The sequence below is a fragment of the Mustelus asterias genome, chromosome 14 (genome assembly GCF_964213995.1).
Source record: "Mustelus asterias chromosome 14, sMusAst1.hap1.1, whole genome shotgun sequence".
Lineage (NCBI taxonomy): Eukaryota > Metazoa > Chordata > Chondrichthyes > Carcharhiniformes > Triakidae > Mustelus > Mustelus asterias.
In genome coordinates, this window is record NC_135814.1 from 17,263,570 (window position 1) to 17,279,489 (window position 15,920).

General features: G+C 44.0%; 1 protein-coding gene across 2 annotated transcripts in view; it reads left to right on the forward strand.

Annotated features, from left to right (window-relative positions):
- gli2a (GLI family zinc finger 2a) overlaps positions 1–15,920 on the forward strand; it is a 433,016-nt gene that overhangs the window by 212,219 nt on the left and 204,877 nt on the right. The gene's annotated exons all lie outside the window — the stretch shown is intronic.

The window sequence follows — 15,920 nt, forward strand, 5'->3', positions numbered from 1 at the left end:
TTGGAGTTTAGAAGAATGAGGGGGGATCTTATTGAAACTTACAGGATACTGCGAGGCCTGGATAGAGTGGACGTGGAAAGAATGTTTCCACTAGTAGGAAAAATTAGAACCAGAGGGCACAACCTCAGGCTAAAGGGACGATCCTTTAAAACAGAGATGAGAAGGAATTTCTTCAGCCAGAGAGTGGTGAATCTGTGGAACTCTTTGCCGCAGAAGGCTATGGAGCCCAGATCATTGAGTGTCTTTAAGATAGAGATAGATAGGTTCTTGATTAATAAGGAGATCAGGGGTTATGGGGAAAAGGTAGGAGAATGGGGTTGAGAAAGATATCCGCCAGGATTGAATGGTAGAGCAGACTCGATGGGCCTAATTCTGCTCCTATGTCTTATGATCTTATGGTCTAACGTTATGGGTGGATACAGAGTCAACATCAATCTGAATTACCAACTCTGATGAACACTAGACCCCTTATTCGATTGTGAAGTTTAAACATTTAGAGTTTTCAATCTAAACCTTCAGTTTTATTACCTTCCCTAACCTTGGTGCAGTGTTCTTTTTACTGGTGATGTCATGGCTTGAGTATCCTTGTGGTTTTTCATTATCTCTGGAACCCCTGACATCATCCAGAGAGGTGAGCAGACAAGTCACATTTAAGAACAACCTTTTTCCAAATGCATTCAGCATTTTGAAGGGCTAAGTCTAGGGTTTTATAATTGATCCACTAACTGTCAGTTGGGGTGGGGCAGTTCCCCTCAAGGCCAAGCGGTTACATGTACAGATGCTGGCACTGAGCCAGCCAGGGCAACCACAGCTTATACTTATGTAGCATCGTCTGCATAATATGGGGGAGACGATAGCCTAGTGGTGTTATTGTTAGAATATTAATCCAAAACCTCGGCTATTGTTCTGGGGACCCGGGTTCGATGGCAGATGGTGGAGTTTGAATTCAATAAAAAATATCTGGAATTAGGAATCTACTGATGACCATGGAACCATTGTAGATTGTCAGAAAAAACCATTTGGTTCATTAATGTCCTTTAGGGAAGGAAATCTGCCTTCCTTACCTGGTCTAGCCTACATGTGGCTCCAGAGCCACAGCAATGTAGTTGACTCTCAACTACCCTCCAAGGGCAACTAGGAATGGGCAATAAATGCTGGCCAGACAGCGATGCCCATGTCCCAAAAATGAATAAAAAATAAATCCTCTTTGCCGGAGCCAACCGCATTGACTCAACCACATTGCTGTGGGTCATGGAGTCCTAGAGGTTTACAGCATGGAAACTGGCCTTCGGCCCAACTTGTCCATGCCACCCAGTTTTTTTTTAATGTAACTCCAGAGCCACTGCAATGTGGTTGACTCTCAACTGCCCTCCAAGGCAACTGGGGATAGGCAATAAATGCTGGCCAGCCAGCGACACCGATGTCCCACGAATGAGTAAAATAAAATGCAACATCCCAAGACATTTCACAGCCTACTTCTCCTTCTCCTGGGTTTTAAAATCCCGATGTGGAGATGCTGGCGTTGGACTGGGGTTAACACAGTAAGAGTTTTAACAGCACCAGGTCAAAGTCCTTTTAAAATCCCACCATGGTCTTTCCCCTCCCTAAATATCCTCCAATCCCTCAACCCTGTGAGATATCTGCACTCCCCTAATTCTGGCCTCTTTCAATTCTTCCAGTTTGGTGACTGTGCTTTCAGCTGCCTAAGTCCCAACTCCCTTTCATCTCTCTGCCTCTCTACCTTACTTTCTCCATTAAGACATTCCTTAAAACCTACTTCTTTTACCAAGCATTTGGTCACCTGACCTTAAATCTCCCTAGGTGGCTGAGAGTCATGCTATGTTTTATCATGTGGACAGCCCGGTGGCACAGTGGTTAGCACTGCTGCCTCACAACACCAGGGACCCGGGTTCGATTCCTGGCTTGGGTCACTGTCCATGGGGAGTCTGCACGTTCTCCCCATGTCTGCATGGGTTTCTTCCGGGTACCCCGTGTCCTTCCACATTCCAGAGATGTGCTGGTTAGGTTGATTGGCCATGCTAGATTGTCCCTTAGTGTCCCACTAGTTAGAGGAATTGGTGGGGTAAATATTTGGGGTAACGGGGATAGGTCCTGGGTAAAATGCACTGCAGTGGGAGAATCAGTGCAGACCCGGTGGGCCGAATGGCCTCCTTCTGCACTGTAGGGATTCTATTCAACGGAGGTTAGAAGGATGAGAGATGATCTGATTGAAACAAATAAAATTCTAACAGGGCTGGACTAAATACAGGCAGATGCTTTTTCCTGGTTGGAGAATCTAGAACCGGGAATACAGTCTCAAGATACAGGGTAGACCATTTGGGAGTGAAGTGAGGAAACATTTCTTCACTCAAAGGATCTGTGGAATTCTCTGCCACAGAGGGCTATGGTGGTCAAGTCACTCAATATTTTCAAGAAAAATATAAATAATTTTAAAATTTTAACAGCAATTTTAACGGCATCAAGGGGTATGGGTAAGCAGGAACATGGCATTGAGATAGAGGATCAGCCATGATCATGTTGAGCAGACTCGAAGGGCTGAGTGGCCTACTTCTGCTCCTAGTTTCTATGGGTGGAATTTTCCCATCCCACCCTCCATGGGAATCGTAGCCAGCAGGACAGGACCATGCAAAGGTCCATTGACCCCAGCTGGGATTTTCCGGTCTTGGGGCAAGCATGGCCGGAAGATCCCGCCCTATGTTTCTATATCTTTTAAAGTTTCGTTATTAGTGTCACAAGTAGGCTTACATTAATACTGCAATGGAGTTACTGTGAAAATCCCCTAGTCGCCACACACCGCCTGTTTAAGTACACTGAGGGAGAATTTAGCAGGACCAATGCACCTAAACCAGCATGTCTTTCAGACTGTGGGAGGAAACCGGAGCACCCGGAGGAAACCCACGCAGATACGGGGAGAACATGCAAATTCTACACAGACAGTGACCCAAACCGGGAGTCGAACCCGGGTCCCCGGCGCTGTGAGGCAGCAGTGCTAACCACTGTGCTACCGTGCTGCCCCGACCACTCACATATCTCTCACATAGGCTGTACAAAGGTCTTTACTACCAATGCATTATTGTCTGCCCAAGTTGGTGTGCGTTGGTGGAGTCCTGACTGACTGTTCTCACAGGCGTGCAGAAGATGGGGATCAAAAGAAAAAATAGCAGAACGTTTGAGTGGGAGAGGCAATGATGTGGAAAAGTATGTGGGGAAGAGAAATGATATAATAGGATGATGGCATCCATTATTAAAGAGACAGCCACCTGAAGGACAACTCTAGCAGTGGGTTGTAGTTATTTAGGGAATACCCATGGTATGTAGAGGACTTGAAGAATGAGAATGATTCCAGCTGCAGTGATTAATCTACCTTTGTAGTGCCAGGAGCTATCTTTAAACTGTGTCGTAAATGCCCTACACTGCGGTACCCAAGAAGCCACTAGAGACAGAAAATCCATCTGTATGCATGAACTTTCCGTTTTGTAGTTAATATTAACATAACTCTTAAAGATCAAACCCCACTTAAAAAAACAAAACGCTCTGACAGATTAACATTGATTTGAGGGCTCAGTGAAAAGTTTGTGCAAGAAAGATATTGGGTTATTCGCTATTAAAATGGAATCATTTATATTCTCGGTCTAAAAAAGCCCTCTCCGATTTAGTCTCTTCTACCCCCAACCTCATTGTTTTTTTTAAATGTTTGTGCGTCTGCAAGTAGCAGAAACTTGCCCCATTTGGAATTCTCCAGCCGCACTGGTCCAAAAGCCGGAAATTCCCACCCGACTGTCAATGGGGTTTCCCATTGTCCGCAACCCGCCCGCTAAATTCCAGTGGCGGGCGCGATGGGAGAATTCCGGCCGTAATATCTGGAGTTTTCCATCCCGCCGATCCCACTGCCGCCCCCATAGCGGGTTTTCCCATGGCGGATGAGACAAGCCATTGGCCACCAGTGGGATCTTCCGCTCCTGCTGAAAGTCTATGACGTTCTTTGTGACTCTCCCGCCCCCAGGGTGGGTGGTCGACCTCAGTAGGGCCCGCTGACGAGAAGGGCCGGAAAATCCCGCCCAATGCCCATGGGTTTTTTTTGGAATTTCTGCTGGTGGACTCCTGTAACTTTGCCAGAAGTATGATGGAAGATAGATTTGATTAGATTTATTATTGTCACATGTATTAGTATGCAATGAAAAGTATTGTTTCTTGCCCGCCATACAGACAAAGCATTCTGTTCATAGAGGAGGAAAGGAGAGAGTGCGGAATGTAGTGTTGCAGTCATAGCTAGGGTGTAGAGAAAGATCAACTTAATGCGAGGTAGGTCCATTCAAAAGTCTGGTGGCAAGAGGGTAGAAGCTGTTTTTGAGTCGGTTGGTACTTGACCACAGATTTTTGTATCTTTTTCCCAATGGAAGGTGAAAAGGGTATGTCCCGGCTGCGCGGGGGGGTGCTTAATTATGCTGGCTGCTTTTCCAAGGCAGCGGGAAGTCTAGACAGAGTCAGTGGATGGGAGGCTGGTTTGTGTGATGGAATGGGCTTCAATTCACGACCTTTTGTAGTTTCTTGCCCATTTGTGTTTGTTTCTGTTTGTGCCCGTGAGGAATTTTATCTACCTGAGGCAAAGTTACACTGTCGCAGCAGAAATTCCAAGGAAATTCAGGGCTCTTAATGGGACTTTGCCAAATCCAAGGGAGTATTGATGCTAGAATTTAAGCAAAGTGGCCTAGGCTTTGTAGCAGGACCAGAATTGCACTGTAGGTTGTATCCTAGATTATAGAGCAACATCGAGGGAGAGCATTCAGACCAGTGTCAGCTTTTCGAGAGAGCCATGCAAATAATCTCACTGCCCCACTGCTTCCCAATAGACCTGCCAATTTCTCCTTTTCCAACATTAATCCAGAGGTCTTGCATCAAAATGGGCAGTGTCCCTGGGCCTCTGAGTCCGAAGCTCCGGGTTTGTGTCTCACCCCAGGACTTGATGGCCAAGGAAGGTATGGTGATAACGCAACCAAACAGGTTGACTGTCAGCCTGCAAATCCTTCCAAACATGCCAATGGCTGGTGGTAAGAGTGGGAAACGCCTGATGTGGAGTGGGGTCCCTCAAGCTAGAAGCCTCTTGCAACAGACTAACGACCTGTTCCAGATAAACTTCGCTATGGGAAGCAATGAAAATCTGCCTTGCACACCATTAGACGTGGGAAGTGAAACAAAAAAAATGTATTTATCCAGTTCCCCTGAAAGTGACTACTGAATCTGCCCATGCCACCCGTTCAGGCAGTGCATAATGGAGCACTGTGTAAATACCCACTCCGCCCTTTACCCCATCCCCATGGCTCTTCTGCCAATACCTTCAATCTATACCTTCTGGTTACCAACCCAACTGCCAGTGGAAACAGCTTCTTATTTATTCTATCAAAACGCTGAATAATTCTGAACATCTCTATTTTCACAGTAACTTCATTGCAGTGTTAATGTAAGCCTACTTGTGACTAATAAATAAACTTTAACTTTACTTTAAATCTTCCCTTTTCTAAGCTGAAAACTCACAGCTTCTGTCCATGTTACTCCCGGTCCTTCTTAACCCTGACTAGACTCCAGAACGGAGCTGTATGTGGGCCACCCTGGGAGATCAGATACCACATGGAGTGTTTTTTTCATTTGTTCATGGGATGTGGCCATCACTGGAAAGGCTAGCGTTTATTGCCCATCCCCAATTGTCTGTGAGAAGGTAGTGGTGAGCCACTTTCTTAAACCGCTGCAGTTTGTGTGGTGTGTGTGTGCCCACAGTGCTGTTCCAGGATTTTGGCCCAGCGAAGATAAAGGAACAGCAATGTAGCTTCAGATGATGTGTGACTTGGAGGGGGACTTGTTGCAGAAGTAGCGACTGAATAAGTACTCTTTAAATCTTACGTTACGAGGGGTTGAGCTTTCAAAATGTAATTCTGGACACTGGATTTTAAAGAGTAGAGAAAGTATCATTATAGAATTGGATTTTGTCAGTAACTGCCCTTATTTGACTTGGTTGATGGAAGAAATGATAACTAGGCACAGTGCCCATGTGTGTGTCATGGTAGGAAAGCCACACTAAGCAGGAGAATGGAAGGAATGAGATGAAAACCTGAACAGGGACATGCAGCAATATTTTAGTACATCTGCACAGCATGTGTGCTCCCTATTTTTAAATATCACAAGATATATAAGCGTTTTGCTTATTCTCATTTGGTTATAAATAGGAAAGGGTGTGACAACCTGGCCTACTGACTTGATGGTTAAAGTGTTCATTGTTTGCATGAATATTGGTTTCTTGGCCCCTGTAGAATATAAAGCAGCCATTGCTCTATAGAATGGAGAGTATAATCAGGTTTGGAGTTGTCATACACACCATGCAAAGGGTGGTTCGCACTGCTACCTCACAGCGCCAGGGACCTGGATTTAATTCCTGGCTCGGGTCTGTGTGGAGTCCGCACATTCTCCCCGTGTCCATGTGGTTTCCTCCGGTTTCCTCCCACAGTCTGAAAGACGTGCTGGTTAGATACATTGACCATGCTAAATTCTCCCTCAGTGTACCCGAACAGGCCCCGGAGTGTGGTGACTAGGGGATTTTCACAATAACCTCATTGCAGTGTCAATGTACGCCTACTTGTGACACTAAATAAATAAACTTTAAATGATTTTGCTGAGTTGTCATTCTGTGCTTTTTGAATGAATGGCAATCTTGATTTCCTGCTTCCTCATTGAAGCTTTTTCTCTGCATCACCACCTCACAGATTCTGAGACCCAGCAGTGCCAGATTTATTTTTGCTTGGTCACTTTTCCGATCTCCAGTCAATCTTTAGCATAGATGCTGCCCAACTCTGTTAACCTGGATTCCCTTTTTTTTAACTGTGACTCATCTACCTATGCCTCACTTGGAAAACAACTTAAAAATTGCATACGTATCCAATAGTTTTTATCATCCCTCTCTGTTACTCTCTCTCCTATTTCTTTTTCACTTTTTCCCTGTCCTTTCCTTCACATTGCCTCTTCCTTGTGTGACTATTAGAAATCATAGAATCCTACAGTGCAGAAAGAGGCCATTCGGCCCATCGCGTCTGCACCGACCACAATCCCACCCAGGCCCTATCCACATATCCCTACATATTTACCCACTAACCCCTCTAACCTATGCATCCCGGGACACTAAGGGGCCATTTAGAATGGCCAATCAACCTAACCCGCACATCTTTGGACTGTGGGAGGAAATCGGAGCACCCGGAGGAAACTCACGCAGACACGAGGAGAATGTGCAAACTCCACACAGACAGCGACCCGAGCCGGGATTCGACCCCAGGTCCCTGGAGCTGTGAAGCAGCAGTGCTAACCACTGCGCTACCGTGCCGCCCCCACTGTGCTACCGTGCCGCCCATTCTTTCCTTAAAGTTTATTTATTAAAGTTTATTTTAAAGTTTATATATTTATTAGTCACAAGTAGACTTACATTCACACTGCAATGAAGTTACTGTGAAGTTCCTGATAATTTTTCCTTTCTTCCTTCTGTTGCATTAAGGGGAGTTTGCGGTGTCGATGGTAAGGGAAGGGGAGGCAGTGGCGTAGTGATATTATCACTTGACTAATAATCCAGAGACCCACCGTAATGTTCTGGGGACTTGGGTTCGAAGAAGGTGAAATTTAAATTCAATAAAAAATCTTTAATTAAAGATGACCATTAAACCATTGTCATAAAAACTCATCTGGTTCACTAACGTCCTTTAGGGAAAGAAATCTGTCGTATTTTCCTAGTCTGGACTACTTGTGAATCCAGATCCACAGAAAAGTCATTGACCCTTAAGTGCCCTCAGGGATGGACAACCTCAGGAATGGTGGCCCTGCCAGTGACACCCACACCCCATGAACGAATTAAAAAGAAATTCTCTCCTCATATTTGGTCCTGCATCTCTCTCTCACAGACACACAGACACAAACACACAAACACATATACACCAACCTGCCCACGTTCTTCATTAAAATGATTGCAAGTTAAAAACATTGACACTGTACAATATAAAGAAAAGTCCAATCATTTCTGATCTACCCATACCATTACCACCTTAAATTTATTGTTGAAAAAAGAAACATGCTTTTAAAGCTTTTTGCCTAGCACTCATCAGGACCGTTCACAAGAATATCTATTTTAATGGGAACAATAATTTGTACTGCGTAAGAAAAGGCGCTGATTGGTTGGAAAATGAACTCTGATTGGTAGAGGCATTGCCACCGAGAATGTACTAGGGGACAGTTAACTGTCAAACGTTTGTTCAAATTAAAACCAGACAGGTCGACTCTGATTAGTCAAGGTATTGCCTTGGGGAATGAACCAAGGAATTGCTGTCCCCAAGCTTCAGTTTCATTGAAAAAGACACAATGTGTGGGCATGGATCTCCTGCATACAAAGGACAGGACCCCGTGTGTGAGAATATATGTAGTTTCTAGCATGCAAAGTGAGCCACAGTGCAAGCGGGCAGCACTGGGCGGGACGGTGGCACAGTGGTTAGCACTGCTGCCTCACAGTGCCAGGGACCCGGGTTCAATTCCAGGCTTGGGTCACTGTCTGTGGAGCCTGCATATTCTCCTCGTGTCTGCGTGGGTTTCCTCTGGGTGTTCCAGTTTCCTCCCACAGTCCGAAGATGTGCGGGTTTGGTGCATTGGCCGTGCTAAATTGCCCCTTAGTGTGTCCCAAAATGCGCAGGTTAGAGGAATTAGCAGGATAAATGTGTGGGGTTGTGGGGATAGGGCCTGGGTGGGATTGTGGTCGGTGCCGACTCGATGGGGCGAATGGCCTCCTCCTGCATTGTAAGATTTCTATGAATCTATTTCTATTAAACCTAAGCCCAACTGATAATGTTAAATCGGTTGGACAATCAATATTGTTTCGCGAATGCTATCCAATTGCGGAACTCTCAATGTAATGAGAGTAAACACAGTTGAATAAAGTCACTCTCTTCTCCAGTCCCCTCATTCCTCCACCCCTCCAAAATGGGAAGAAAAACACTGTCCATTTTGGTCTCCAAGTTACAAAGTGTGCATAAAACTTTGAATCTAATAACAGCAATGCACACACCTAACTTTCTCCACTTGGTTGATGGTCCTCCACATGTCGTACTAACACTTACAAATTGGCAGCAAGCAATCTTCTGGCAATGGTAGTAATGAGATGGTGGTAATTTTTTTTCCCGCATGTCTGGAGTTTTCGCTAATGTTGCAAAAGACCTGACATTTTGTTCCATTGTGCTGTAGCTAGTGTAATTCAAACTGTCCCAATTGTGTCTCAGTCTATGTATTGACCTTTTTTTGTGAAATGTTATGTTAGGAACTGCTGGGCTTGTGAGTTTGCTGCTATTGTTAGACAGGACTGTCATTACCAGTTCATCTGTTTCCTCTCTGTAATTTTGGTTAGTGCCGAGGAAGATTCAATCCTGTTTATTTGTCCAGACAGAAGAATTCAGCAAAAGAAAAACTTTACCTTTCCCAATCGACTCTGTCACCTATTTTGATTGACTAAGTTCTTCATGGTAATTTGCATTGATGTGGAGATGCCAGCATTGGACTGGGGAGGGCTCGTGATCCCAAATAAACCTGTTGGACTTTAATCTGGTGTTGTGAAACTTCCTAATTTGCATTGTCCTGGCCAATATTTGTCCCTCAGCTAACATGATGAGAGCAGATTATCTGGCCATAATGTCCAAAGATGTGCGGGTTTGGTTGGTTGGCCATGCTAAATTGACCCTAGGATTAGCATGGAAAATGTGTGGGGTTGCGGGAATAAAGCCTGGGTGGGATTGTGGTCGGTACAGACTCGATGGGCCGAATGGCCCCCTTCTGTACTGTAGGGATTCAATAATCTCATTGGTGTTTGTGGGACCTTGCTGTGTACAAACTGGCTGCTGCAAGTCTCTGCATTGTCATAGTGCATTGGCTACGCAAAATTCTCCCTCAGTGTACCCAAACCAGTGCCCAGGAAATTTTCACAGTAACTTCATTGCAGTGCTAATGCAAGCCTACTTGTGACACTTAATAAACAAACTTTAAAACTGGCTACACCTGTAGAAGGTATTTTAGCAGCAGTAAAGTCCTTTAGCCTGTCTGAAGGTCATGAAATGTGCCATACAAATGTAACCCCTTTTTCCCTTATTTTACCCAATTCACTCATCTGTGTAGTATTTTCAGCAATCTGAAAGTGAAAAATGTTGTAGCTGGTGTGATTAATGAAGAAAGAAATATTTAGACAACTGGGATTGTAAGCAACAACTCAAAACCTTTGTGTTTGGTATATGTTGTAAAAAAAATGCAAAGACACTGTGCCTGAATGCATAGTTAGAGAAAAAAAATTACAAATACTGGGTAACAGAGATGATAACCTTTGGGGCTATAGACTGACTGACGGATTTGTTGAACTCTGTGGAAGAGGATACATTAATTCCTCCTTATGCTGAGGATAAGTGAAAAGGATTTTTCTTTGGCTTCCTGCGTCTTTACCAGATCAGGATGAAATTCCAGCTGAAATTTGAGTTTGCCTCGCGATGAAGCCACGTTGAGATTCGGGCAGCTGAAGGGTTAATGGAACAAATGAGAAATGGGGCTGTCTGCATGTTCCTAAAGCCATTTGAAGTTGATTTATAGAGTGGCATGTGGAAATACAAACTAGCAGCATTGAGGTACCCCAATTAGGTACTCAAAAAAGCCGCTCGCCATCAGATTTCAGGAGCAGGTGTAGGTAAGGGGTGTATGTCCTTAATATTGTGTCGGCAGTTCCTTTGGCATTTTTTCTGTTATTTTATTGAAACACCTCCTGTATTATAATTTTCGTCACTGAATAAAACATGACACTTGCAACAGTTCAGGCTGGGCAGATCATGATTTTGCAATCTGTCTGATCAGAGAGTAACTGATCTTAAGTCATTTAACTGAAGTTCTTAAATACAAGTTGTCCTTTAACTGTTGTGGGGGAGAGAGGAAGGGGAACAAGAGATGTTTGATGGATTAGTGCCAATGTAAATAGACAATATTTGTTTTAATCTTGAAACAAAGCCTGTCCATTGCACATTTAGAAATTATTTAAAATTGCAACATCAAGTCACTCGCCTGTAATAAATTCCCTCTGATGTAGAAAGTGGAAGATTTTTTTTAAACTGTAATTATTACTTTTAATTATGGATTCGCCCTGGGAAGAATTCCGATTGTTTATTTTTGTCTTGTTTTAACTCCCGAGGTTTAATTTGTCAAGTTAACCGCGCTTTATATTTGCCCCACTCTTAGTTATCACTTGGGTTTGTCATCGACATGAATGGTGAGCGGGGATTTATTCTAACTGTGTGCATAGCAATCATTCTGGAGGAAGCACTCTCCTCTCTCTCCCTCTCTCTGCGGCTGCACTGTTATTTAACACGCCGCTGTCTGCCTAGTTTTTTTTGTCTGCCTTCCAATTTGCATTCTTTGATGGATTGCAGGGGTCTCGAGGTGCACGTTCAGGGAAGCACTGAAGTGCCATCTCGACAAACTCTGAAGAGGGAGGCAACGGCAATACAAGTATTTGTCCAAACTCGTTGAGTCCACTAAGACATTCTGTCCGACTGTGCAAAGATCAATATTGCAGTTTGCTGATGGGCTTTGTACATGCATTCACAGTTTAGGTCTTTTAACAATATTAGCTTACATCTCAATGAGGGCTGTGCATGATGTAGTTAGCCCCGAGTGCAAGGACTTCCTTGAAAACTTGGAACTGCCTCCCCCTGAATACCAGAGTGTGCTGGACGGGAGCTGTTACATGTGTTGGTTTTTGTGTTTCAAGATTCACATAGGCTTGTGACCAACGGCTGCTTCACTTTTTTTGGACTATATCTTGGCAGTGATTAGTAAATCCCATACATACCCTCCTGCTTGGGAATGGGAGGGGAGGGGGGGGGTTAAGTTAAGAGTCATTATTTCAGGAAAGGGTCGAAGCAGTTTTTAAAAATAAAACCATCTTGTTCAGCTAGTTCAGATTGAGTTCCCCTCTGCAACTTTACAGCAGGAGGATTTCTGCTGTTGTTGAAGGGACCGTTTTAGAATTCCTCGGGCTTCTTTTCATGGGGATGGGGAGAGAACAAGTGATTTTTTTTTCACGGTTGAGCTCTCCTATTGAGATTTAGGGTATTGTGCATTTAAACCGCTGCTGAAATGATAAGCGGTAAAGAGAAAAAAAGAGGGGGGGGTGTGGAATAGTTGGGTTGGGAACTGGGCTAAAATGCAGTCGAGGGACAGATTGTCTAGAGTGCTATAGCTGTGGCCTTTACTGCAAGAATAAGGGGGCTAAACACTGTTTGCTAAACTAAACATTAGCGGCAAAAACGTGTCACAATGTAGCCAGAGGAGTTTGCAAGAAGTTCCCCTTGTAATTGATGACATTGTTAACCCCTCTCCCTTTTTTATTATAAAAAAGAAAATTCCGGCCAATGCTTTGTAAATTATTTATTCTGCATAAACCCGGTGTAATAAACCCCCTTTCCTTTCAAGCCGGTGTAATTGTGAGGGGGGTGGTGGGTGAGGGGTGGAGGTTGACAGGAGTTTGATTTAATGATTAGCTACCTGACCCTCTCTGCTCCTCCGAAACCTTTAACTGGAGAATAAGTCGCCTTTTACTAAGGGCATGGGGCTGAATGTTAATCACTCGGAGGAGGGGGAGGAGGAGGAGGAAAGGGGGGGGGGGGAGGAAAAAAAGCTTCAGATTGAAATGGCTTCATTGTTCTGGTCAGCATTTGCAAAGCTGCGACCATTCAAAGGGCTTTGCGCAGGTTTTCCAAAGGCAGGAACTTTGTGCAGTCAAATTCCTCCACTGCTTCCAAGTATAAACTCAATGGCGAAAAGCACCCCAGTGAGTACTGAACTCATTTTATTGTCACAATTTTTTAAAAAAAACTGTAAAGATCATTTTTTTTTTCAGAAGTGCTACATTTTAGTTAATTTGCTATCATTTTCTTTTTAAAAGATAAGATGGAATCGCTGGTTGCAAAAAAAAACCTTAAATAATTGTTTTAAGTGCAAGCAGGGAGAGAGGGAATTAAATTTAAAAACGTGCAAGATTTGGATGAAAACCTCTCTTTTGTGCCAGTTTTGGGAGAGATCTGGGGCCAGGAGGATGTTTGAAAGTTTGGGAGCTAAAATCATGAGTGTTCTCTCGGTCTCCAGCAACCCTGTACCTATTTGGTTTTGTTGGCACTTAGATCTGATGTTTAACTTTTATCCTATCCGCCGCCCCCTGCACGGTGATACATCTCTGTTCGAGCCCTAATACCCACAGGGAACTTGTAATAACGGAAAGTGTAGAACAGCCCAGCACAAAATTGATCAATGGCAGCACAGGCTTGTTCGAACCATTCATGTCCAGCTCGCTGCTGCTACTCGGCACAAGCGCTAGTGCATCACTAACTCGCTGTTTTTCTTACTCTGATCGCCTCTCTGTGCGCCTGCTGCTGTCTGCCAGGGAAATTCTGACATTTCTCACTGTCTCAATCAGGTAAAACTTGACTTCTCTTTTGAAATGTAACATTCTGCTGCTATTTCTGTCCGGCTGCAATGTTGAACTGACTTGCTTTATTTCGGTGCGCTGCCTGTTGGAAGTGAGGAATTCGAAATGTGCACTTTCCTGTCCACCCCCCCACTCTTGTTTCTAACTTTTGGCGATTGTAATGGAATTTGTTGAGGCGGCTGAGGAAGTGCAAGTTTTTACTGATTTTACTTTCAGCTTTCTGAAAATTACCGCCCCCCGTTAATTCTTTCCTCCTCACCGTCATCCTTACTCGGTCACTTTGCAAAGGCAGAAAGGAACGATACCGTCCTGATCTCAGACCCCCTTCCCAAACCTCTATTGGACAGTTTACTGATCCCAACTCCTATTGGGCAGTTTTCTGATCCCAGACCCTGATTGGACAGTTCCCTAATTCCTCTATTGGACAGTTGTTCTGTACTGTCATCTATTGGACAGTTTCACTGATCTCCGCTCTCTGTTGAATAGTTTCACTGATCCCAGGCCGCCATTGGACAATTTTGCTGATCCCAGATCTCTGTTGGAAAATTTCCTGATCCCAGACCTCTATGGGACAGAGCCCTGATCCCAGATCTCCTGTTGGGCAGTGTCCATATTCTTGGATCTCTACTGGATAATTTGCTGATCCCAGGCATCCTGTTGGTTGCTTCCCTGATCTAGGACCCCTAATGGACAGTTTCCCTGAATTTGGACCTCTGTTGGACAGATTAGCAGACCCTGGATATTTATTGAACAGATTAGCTGATCCTGGATCTCTATTGGACAGTTTCCTGATCCGGGACTTCAGTTGGACAGGATTCTGATCTGGGATTTCAGTTGGACAGGATTCTGATCCGGGATTTCAGTTGGACAGGATTCTGATCCGGGATTTCAGTTGGACAGGATTCTGATCTGGAATTTCTGTCGGACAGGGTTCTGATCCAGGATTTCAGTTGGACAGGATTCTGATCTGCGATTCTTGTTGGACAGGATTCTGATCCGGGATTTCTGTTGGACAGGATTCTGATCCAAGATTTCTGTTGGTCAGGATTTTGATCCGGGAATCTTATCTGACAATTTCCTGATCCGGGATTTCAGTTGGACAGGATTCTGATCTGAGATTTCAATTGGACAGGATTCTGATCCGGGATTTCAGTTGGACAGGATTCTGATCTGGGATTTCAGTTGGACAGGATTCTGATTTGGGATTTCAGTTGGACAGGATCCTGATCTGGGCTTTCAGTTGGACAGGATTCTGATCTGCGATTCTTGTTGGACAGGATTCTGATCCGGGATTTCTGTCGGATAGGGTTCGGATCCGGGATTCTTGTTGGACAGGATTCTGATCCGAGAATCTTGTCCAACAGGATTCTGATCCGGGATTTCTGATGGACAGGATTCTGATCCGGGAATCTTGTCCGACAGGATTCTCATCCAGGATTTCTGTTGGACAGGATTCTGATCTGGGATTTCTGTTGGACAGGATTCTGATCCAAGATTTCTGTTGGTCAGGATTTTGATCCGGGAATCTTATCTGACAAGATTCCGATCCGGGATTTCTGTTGGACAGGGTGCTGATCCAGGATTCTTGTTGGACAGGATTCTGATCTGGGATTTCTGTTGGACAGGATTCTGATCCGGGATTTCAGTTGGACAGGATTCTCCATACAGTCACACAAATTTGCTGATGCACAACATTTGTTTTTAATTCATTTGTTTTAGCTTAATTATATAGATCAATGATTGTTTTTGTGGGGATAACTACAAACTGTATTTGGAGAAATGCAAATAATCTCCCTGAACTTCAAATCTTGTCATCATACAATGTAATGAGAGATTATTTATGCTGAATCTATTGTGGATGGTCAACAGTGAAGAGAATTACCTTCATTGTAAATGTTTTAACACATCTATAGGATATGAAAGTCATTGCAGAATGTTACACTTCCAGTTCATAATGCTAACATTATGTTGCAAGACCAGTCCAATATTAATTACATTACAAGTGTAATGTTTCAAATTAATTCTTCAACCAAGGGTGTGGCTTTAAATGGGAAGGTAGTAGTGTAGTGGTATTGTAGTGGCTTGGCTAGAAATCCAGAGACCCAGGGTGATGCTCTGGGGACCTGAGTTCGAATCCCACCACAGCAGTTGGTGAAATTTGAATTCAATAAAAATCTGGAATTAAAAGTCTAATAGTCTTGATTTCAAAGTCTTGAAGACATAAAATCATCTAGTGATGATCTTAAAAACCCATCTGGTTCACTGATGCCCTTACCTGCTTTGGCCTACATGTGACTCCAGATCCATAGCAATGTGGTTGACTCAGCACATTAGGGCAACAAGGTGATGCAATGGTTAGCACTGCTGCCTCACA